This window comes from Paralichthys olivaceus, chromosome 7 (assembly GCF_024713975.1).
Source record: "Paralichthys olivaceus isolate ysfri-2021 chromosome 7, ASM2471397v2, whole genome shotgun sequence".
NCBI classification, from domain to species: domain Eukaryota; kingdom Metazoa; phylum Chordata; class Actinopteri; order Pleuronectiformes; family Paralichthyidae; genus Paralichthys; species Paralichthys olivaceus.
In genome coordinates, this window is record NC_091099.1 from 10,861,674 (window position 1) to 10,870,607 (window position 8,934).

The 8,934-nt window shown below is 42.1% G+C and overlaps 1 protein-coding gene across 2 annotated transcripts in view; it reads right to left on the reverse strand.

Moving 5' to 3' along the window:
• Positions 1 to 5,802, reverse strand: part of grm3 (glutamate receptor, metabotropic 3) — a 36,097-nt gene extending 30,295 nt beyond the window's left edge. For both annotated transcript variants that reach the window (XM_020079456.2, XM_020079457.2), the window contains exon 1: positions 5,618 to 5,802. The gene's annotated coding sequence lies outside the window, so the exon portion shown is untranslated. The remainder of the gene's footprint in view (positions 1 to 5,617) is intronic.
• Between the last annotated feature and the right edge of the window lie 3,132 nt (positions 5,803 to 8,934).

An 8,934-nucleotide genomic window follows, 5' to 3' on the forward strand; every position in this document is an offset into this window, starting at 1 on the left:
GTTAGGCCTTGGACCTGAAGCAATGGGTCGAAATATATATATGAAATAAGGATATGATTGAAAACACTAATGCTTCCATTGTTTGGAATATATTGTGAATAACACCAAAACTCACATAAACATATTTTTCTTTTCTATCTCACATCTGGTTTTCTGGGAGTGGCGACTTTCCTGCACCCTGTAACTTTCAAGTATGTCACTGCATAACCAGTAAGCCACCGTTCTCTCTCTCTCTCTCTCTCTCACTCTCTCTCTCTCTCTATCTCTCACTGCTTCCCTCCTCAAGCTCATCATTTATTGAAGAGTCTGATCTTTCTCTGAGACACACCATCACAGCTGTACATCCCACTGCCCTTTCACTGCCTCCTCCCCTGAGTGTAAGTATGTGTGTCTCAATGTCCGTGCATGTAAAGAAAGGAAGGGTGTCAGTGAACAGACAGTTCTAACGCTCTGTGTGTAAGTGCATGGGTGTGTGTGTGTGTATGTACGCAGCTCAATGTGTGTTGTGACTGTTGTTGCTGATGAGATGTGAGCTGTGGGAAAACAGCAGCGATTTCCCAACACTTCCCTGTTTCTTCAATGGAGCAAAACAGTGTGAGAAACGTGTGAAGTGGAGCGACAGTAGTTTGACTAAATTTTGAAAAGCAGAGAATTTAATTTGAGTCATTTTCTGCAGGCCAACTCCAGCCACACCTGTTGCTAAACATTAATAAGCCTTTGTAAAAAATATTGTAACTTTGAACAAGTCTTTATTTCATTCATTCATTCAATCATTTATATTTTCAGAGGATACATTGATAGAGAACCCTCATTTACCACATTCTTATGGTATAACCCATAATTAAAATATAAGACATGGCTGTATCAATGAAAACAAGGTAAAAATAAAAATGTTAAAAAGTAACTGTTTGAATTGACAATGAGACAATATATAAATAAGTAAAACCCTAACAACAATAGCAATAACAATACAATTATCAATTCAACCCTGGCATTAGCTCAGCTGTATTGATGAGGTCAATCCGAAGGTTTGTTGAAGAAGTATGCAGGGCATGACACCAGAAAGCAGATCTGGCTCACTCTCTATAAAGTATTGGCAGATGCAGGGTGAGCCATGTTTATGAATGAGTGCGATGACTACCGCCTTTCCAAAAAGCTTTTGTAAAAGAGCTTTATGAATAAATCTCCTCACTAGCTAGTTCTGTTGGGTATAGCAGACAATGCTGGGTCTCATAACGATAGCGACTAATATTAATGCAGAGTGATAAACTGCAGCTATAGGATTGAAGGTGCAGGCCGTGGCCCCCCGCCCATAAATAACATCCCAGATTAGAGTTGAGCCGATGGATGACGGCCCCGTCCATCAGCTGACAGACATGACACGAAGTGAGCCCTGCATCGTGATTGCTCCCCCACGACAGCTGGGCACACCCTGGCACCTGCCAACACACACACACACACACACACACACACACACACACACACACACACACACACACACACACACACACACACACACACACACACACACTATATTTCCAATGTCTGATGAGTCATGTGCTGTGTTAATTTTTCTGCCCCAGTTCCGATCTGAGTCTTTTGATATTGGTTATTCGCCAATAATGAGTCTGATCCCACCCCTTTTTGAATACTTGTTTTTTAATGATTTAAAAGTTCAAGATGTCTCACTCTGTTAGATTTGTGTGAGCTGCAGAAGCTTTCAATTCTCTTGTGGTACAGTTGTGTTTCAGAGTGATGGTTCTGCTCTCACCAACTAACTTTGTCGCGTACTGCCAGTGGTGTGCAGAGCTCTCACAAACACATGCCATGTTTAAGTTCAGCCTGCCTTCACAGCTGCTGCAACAAACCATCAGCAGATTTGTATTACTGTAAGCACTAACTAAAAATAAGAAGCTGCAGCTCACACCATTTAATATTTTGTATTTATTACAAATTGTTGTTTACAAATGACATGAATTCCACACCACGGACAACAACATTAAGAAGCTTGTACATATTCACACGTATAAAACCGATGATTATTGTAAAATATTTCAGAAGTACTGAAATTGTCCGTAAAGTAAAAAGAAAAATAAGTGCCACCAGAAATGTTGATTTTGCCATTATTAAGTTTTATTATGTACAAACTTGTTTAACTGATGCAACTAAAATGTTCTCAGCCACATGCCGCTTGACAGGGCTGCAGTGCCCGTCTCCCCGCACTAATGCCCGAGTGTTGTAAAGTCGCAGGGTGGAAAGTGAGACAGATGTCATCTTGTAAAACCAGTGTGGTTTGGCAGTATTGCACAACCACATTCAGCACAAGCATGTGGATATGAACCTGCAAGGAACCAAAGCTACTAGTGGTAGTACTGGTTAACCACATTGTTTACTTAAGTGTTTCAGATTAATTGCATGGACTGTGGCGGCCCAGTGAAATAGATTCTAACTTTATGCAGCCACAATTTAACAATGAACCAAAGAATAAACGATAACTAATGTAGTATTTTCTTCACTTAGCCCCTTCTTACCCTCACTGTCTCTTCTCCCTTTCTAACAACACTGACCTGTCTGTCATCTCGGACTGGTCATCAGGAGTGCCAGGAGAAATCCTGATGCATCACTGGGCCAGTGAACCGTCACAAAAATCAATAAGGTTTTTACCTCACCTGTCTGTCTCCCGGTTATAAGTCATTATTATCAGAAAGTAGTCTGTAAGCACTACATGTACTTCAAACAGTACTCCATACACTGCCAAATGTACCAAAGTAAGACTTAAGTCAAGTACATCTAATATGAAACTATTTTTTATAAAAGTACTTGGACTTCCTGTAGTATATCAATGACGACCAAACTGTGCATGTAAATATTTTTTAGCACAACATTAATTGTCTCACATGAGGTATATCTGCTCTGTGTATATATCACCAAAGCCTTGATGGAGAAGTCCACACTCTAAAAACACGTCCAGGGATGGATTCAGATCAAAATGTGCAAAGTGAAGTAATAACTGTGGCCACATTAAAAACAGAAGCCAAACACCACTCCTCATACGACACTGTTCTGCTATTAAGTACCAAACTCTTTTCAAAATGTCACCCCCTGTAAGCATGAAATCTTTCTGTAAAAGGTTTGTGGGTTTGTCTGTCATAAGAGGGGCTGGGCTGGAGTTGTTGGGTAAAACCAGTAGTGACAAAATGTCCACCAACTTCATGAAATCACTCGTTTCATAGCATAATCCACTTTTCTGGTATTTATCCTGACGCTCGGTTTGTCATACATGTGGTTAAACACGCTTGAATCTAAAAGTCCTCCTGCGTAATCCTGTTTTATGAGCAGGTGTGTTCGCACGTTTGAGTTCCTTAAAGGAAATATAGAAGGAAACCATTTCTTTCTTTTTATCCTTGGGAAATATTTCAGTATTAGATTTGACTGCAACTGACATGAATTCAAACTGACCATACCTGCCCCTCTGCTACATCAACAACATTCATGCTGATCTGAGGTACAACATGACTTCAGTGTTTTCTGTTCAGAGCGCACTAAAACATGTGGCCTTTACATACACATGCATTTATTCACACAATTCTTTTAATTGCATTTCCATTTTTTTTCCTTTCATGTATTTAAGCCTGCGTCTGGGATTTCAGTCAGGTTATGAAAAAAATCAATGAAACATTGACCCATCAGGAAAACCATCAAACCATATTCTACATCCATTATAGCCTGTCCGTCACCACATGCACATATATCATTGATTTTTTTCATAACCTGACTGAAAACTGATTGGTGCTGTGTGGAAGCTACAAGGCCATTTGTAAACTGACTCACACACACACAACCACACACACACACAGACACACACACACACAAGCTAGTGTAAGCACATTTACCAGAATGAAAATGAGGAACTCAAGGCTGACACTGACAGACCATTGTCCCCCGACTCGCTCATAGATGCACAAGCTCCAAACACACATGCACACTCACAAACGCAAACATGTCTTTAGAGGCCTGTATGCATTGAGGTTTAACAAGGCCACCAAATGCCCACCCACACTTGAACCTCCTACACCGAATTTGACCTTCCGGTCCACACAAACACACACATGCACACACCGTAGGATGTAAGAAAGATTTTGAAATAAAATAAACATAAAAATCATTCTGTTAGAAGCAAGTGAACTTTATTTGGAATGCAGACTCACACACATATATTGGCCCCACGCCTGAAGAAAAGAAAATTGTGCACAAGTTCTGCACAATTCATAATTTTCATTCCCAATGGCCACATAACAATTATTTATTGAATTTGTCATTCTTATAATTATTATTATTGTTTTGGTTGTTGTTGTTGTGCTGCTATCTTTCATGGAACCACCAGATATCCAACAGAACAGGAGCTGCCCACCCATCCTCGGAGTAAATGTTTGTTCTCCTCTCTTGAGAACACAAAGGATATAGTTCATGTAAAATTCTCATTTTATTGCTGTAGTGAGCCCATCTGCTGATGTTGATATTGCAATGTTAATTTACCATTACAGCTATGAGGGCGTTAGGAAAATAACTGCATGATTTTGTAAAATTCTGGAACATATAATTCATGTACTGGTGCTTTGCAGATCCAGTAGCCTACATCACTTTCTAATAAAAAAAGGAGGTACGCAATCTGACGCTTGTCTGCTGTGTGTCATTTTAACAACATCTCTGCTCTCTTTTAATTTAAGAAGAGAAACACTGATTTAAACCAAAACAAAGTTATTCAATAGCTAAGAAATAAGTGATCTGTGTAGAAACAGGCAAGGTCAGTCTTCAATAACTGTTGAGTGCAGGACACACCTGCAGGAAAACCACACATCAGCCTCGAATTTTCTCTTGTCTTCTGAATTCAGATGCAGTGATTCCGAATCAGGGATCAGCTTGTGTGGGTTATCTGCAGAAACACTGTTGACTGAGTTCAAGTTCTAGCAATCGCATGTTCAACCTCAGCTGAGGAACATCAGACTGACTGAAGTCTGTAACATCTGATGTGGACACTGTCCTCCTCCTGTACCTTCAGCACAGCTTCCATGCTCCTCTGATGACGAGTGGCTGTTCAGGGTCGAACGCACTTACTCCACTGACGTGACTACAGTGACCACACATCCACCTGTATGCCCGTTTCCACAGACTCACTATCCGTCCTCCCCCAGGAAGCTTAAAGCCGCGGGACGTGCCTCGGTGTGTTCTGTCTGATCCCAAATAACTTCTCCACGCTGCGTAAAATACGCATACACTACTCTTTGTTTCACATTGTGCACCTTCATCCTCATGCCTCTGCTGCAGAGATAAAGCTGATGTCAATTCTGTTTTCTTTTGTTTTTCATCACAACCCGCGATCTGAAGATGCATCAGAATAAACAAGGTCCACGGGAGCCGCGCTCCTGCAGCACAACTGGGTGTTTAAATCCTGCGCAAAGTTCAAAGCAAATTGCTCAGCATCGCAGGATTGGCTGGCGCTCAGCTCGAACGGTGCCGGACTGACAATTTTTCACTGCACTATGTCGCCTAATAACCAGTAATGCGAGACTGCAACGCGTCTACCTAAACAGTGAGGAGTGTGCCATATTCCACCTACCTTTGGCGACTCGGATGCTTCGGAGGTTGCGCACAAATCTCCAACTGCATGAAGTTTGACTTAGTCTACTCCTGATCCCTCGGAGGAGTCGCACTGAGAGGGAGAGGATGGGCGCCACTGCTCTGCGCGCCAGCTCCGTGTGTGTGTGTGTGTGTGTGTGTGTGTGTGTGTGTGAGAGAGAGAGAGAGAGAGTGTGTGCGCGCGTGCATGTGTGTGTGTGTGAAAGAGAGGGGGAGATATATTGAGAGAGAGATGGAGAGGGAAACAAGAGACGTGGAGAGCTGTAGCCCCTTGCCAAAGGATGCTTCAGTCTCCTAGCAACAACAATCGATCTGGCAAGGAGACATTTTTATTGGATAAAAAGAAAACTTAGCCATTCGCCCCCCCCCCCCCCCCCCCCCCCTTAGCACATGTTTACCACTCAGAATAACAACTCCAGCTTTATTGAGTGAAGAGAGAGAGGTAGAGGGAGTGAGGAAAAAAGAAGGAGAGAGGGATAGAGAGAGAGAAAGAGACAGATAGAGAGAGAGATGCTCCCAGATGACTGTTTCACATGTGTGAGAGGTGCAGGATAATACACTGAATTCATCTTCATCCATCTGTCCTGACTCAAAACATATATGATGAAGTACAGAGAGTTTCTTTTAATTATTATTTCATGGAAGCTCCATCAATGTTTCAACATATTATTAGACTCAGTGAGAAAGAAAGAAAAAAAAACTGGGAGGAGGGCGCTAAACATGCTGTCCATTCCTCATCTCGTTCAGGCATATTTGGAAAAATGTGGCATCGGCTGCGTGGTTCAGTGATAGAGACATAGCACATCCAGACCTCACAGCTTTGACTTGAAAGTCGACATGTAAATCCTTACATCACTAACATGATGCATCCACACACACACACACACACACACACACACGCACACACACGCACCGTTTTTTGCACAAGTTATGGAGTCTCTCTCTCTCTCTCGCCCTGTGTCTGTCCATGTTTTTCCATCATGAGAGCAGAAACTTGCACTTGTTTGTATGATTATGCACATGGAGCCATTAGAATGCAAGTATGCAAGTGTGCAGCTCCTATTGAACAGAAAATCCTCCTCATGCATGATTGAGTCACAGAGCGCTCTCTCTCTCTCTCTCTCTCACTCTCTCTCTCTACTCAACACAAATGCACACAAAACTGAACACTACACACACATAGCGGCAGTATAGAGGCCTGATTTCTGTATTGTAAAGTTAGTCAGGTGCATAAAGATACACTGTCTGAGGGCTTGCTCAAAGCAGACTTCTTTCTGATTGCACCCGCAGGCCACAGCATGTTGTGTTGCCTGTTTTATTGGCAGATGTATGATGACGGCAAGGTGAAGTTTCTGACTAGCTCATATGTTTTCCACGTACGTTCCCTGTGACACCATATGGTATAAGAAAACTGTCTCTGAGGATAAGCTTTGGATGGATGGAGATTGATTAGTTGACTGAAGGACTGAGGATAAGAGCATCCACTTCACACCCCTGTGACACACATGCATGCACGGGCATGAGGTGATAAGTGAACAAACACATACACACACAAACACACACACACAGACACACACACTTGCGGCCAGTGTCAGTCACAGCTTTCCCGGCCTTCATCTCTCGTCCCTGCCGCTCGGGTTTTGGAGATGCTGGATGCTCTAATAAAGGCCTCATTGTCTGCATGGCATGCATATATGCAGAAAGCCCAGAAAGCCAGCTTTGTCCCATAAGGGTCCCTCAGCGAGAAAGCTTTGTGCTCTGCCTTTCCCCCAAGACTGAGGCACAACATGGGCATAAAGCAGAAAGAAAGAAAGAAAGAAAGAAAGAGGGTGAGAAATACATATACATATCAGAGTGATAGATTCTAAATATGGACCAGTTAACCCACACATGAAGTCGTCTACAGGCATGAAGCCCTGTGTGTGTGTGTGTGTGTGTGTGTGTGTGTGTGTGTGTGTGTGTGTGTGTGTTTGAGCTTGAATGTGTGTGTCCGTTGCAGGAATGTAACATTTAGCCTGATGCTGAACTGCTCCAGCTCATGCAGCAGGAAGCGGGTCCTCTGGGATTATGTTTCCTTCTTCTTTGATTCCACACAGATTGTTTGTGTCCCAGCGTTAATAGAATTATCCATGCTTCATTTCCCATGGTCTTCTGTCCTGTCTTGGCCTCGTGATGGATGGAGCTTCACACAGAAGAGCGAGTGTGCTCAGAAGTGTGCTCAGTGTTGGTCGGACAACGGCGCTACTTACGACCACAAGCTTCCATTTGCTTTGGTCAGTGTGGTCACTTGTGATGTAGCCAAAAGGACAAAAGGCCTTCTAATAACGTGGAGCTTTGACCCAGTGTGAGAATAACAGTTTTAGGCTGTTTCTATTCGATGTGTGTTTAAGATATAAGATAAATTGTTGAACTTGTCTTGAGACAAATTAAAGTATAAATATTTGTGGATTGTGACCAAAGGTAGCACCAAACAAATAGATTTCGTTAACATACAAAATGTCCAAATTGGATTTACTGCAGTTTCAATAAGCACAAATATAAGGTACATTTATAAAAAATTGGAAGGTTTGAAGGCTGACCTGTTCTTCAGACACGTTTCAGTCAGGAGAAGATAATAGAGAAAGAAATAAGAGTAAAACATGAACAAGAGGAATAGACTTTGGCACTTAGACCCCAGCAGGAAGTTGAAGACAGTAGATGAAACCATCTGATTCCTATGAATCAGATGGTTTGGACATGAAGGAGACTTCCCCAGAACTGGTAGTGAGGAGGAATGGAGCAGGAAGTTGGGACGTCTCATGAAGGTCTCTGGTTGGACGGTTTGACGTGAGATGAACTGGTATCCAGAGCTGAGGTGGGTCGCTCATTGATCGCAGAATACTGAACTGACAGCTGAATGACATGGGGGAGAGAGAACATTTTGAACTTTGACAGCTTACAGGTGATTGGCTCACTGCGGACGTGTCAGGTTGTGATTGGATGAGCAGAGAGAATGAGCTTGTGGAGCTTAGAGATAACGGGAAATTTTGTTTTGCTTCATATCTGTGTTCAAACTCTGGACAGGAGATTTAAAGACCAGCTAAACCAATTTTATTATGACAATGTGCATATATCTACTCAATCCATTTTCCAAAAACATAACACATTTAGTTCCTAGGATTTTACTACACATAACCAAAATCTATGTTACTGCAATAGAAACCATTTCATTAGTAATGCTTATGATTTTTTTCTCTGTAAAACTTTTCTGAATATTTATATATTCATTATAGAATAACCATAGACTGGACCGTGTTT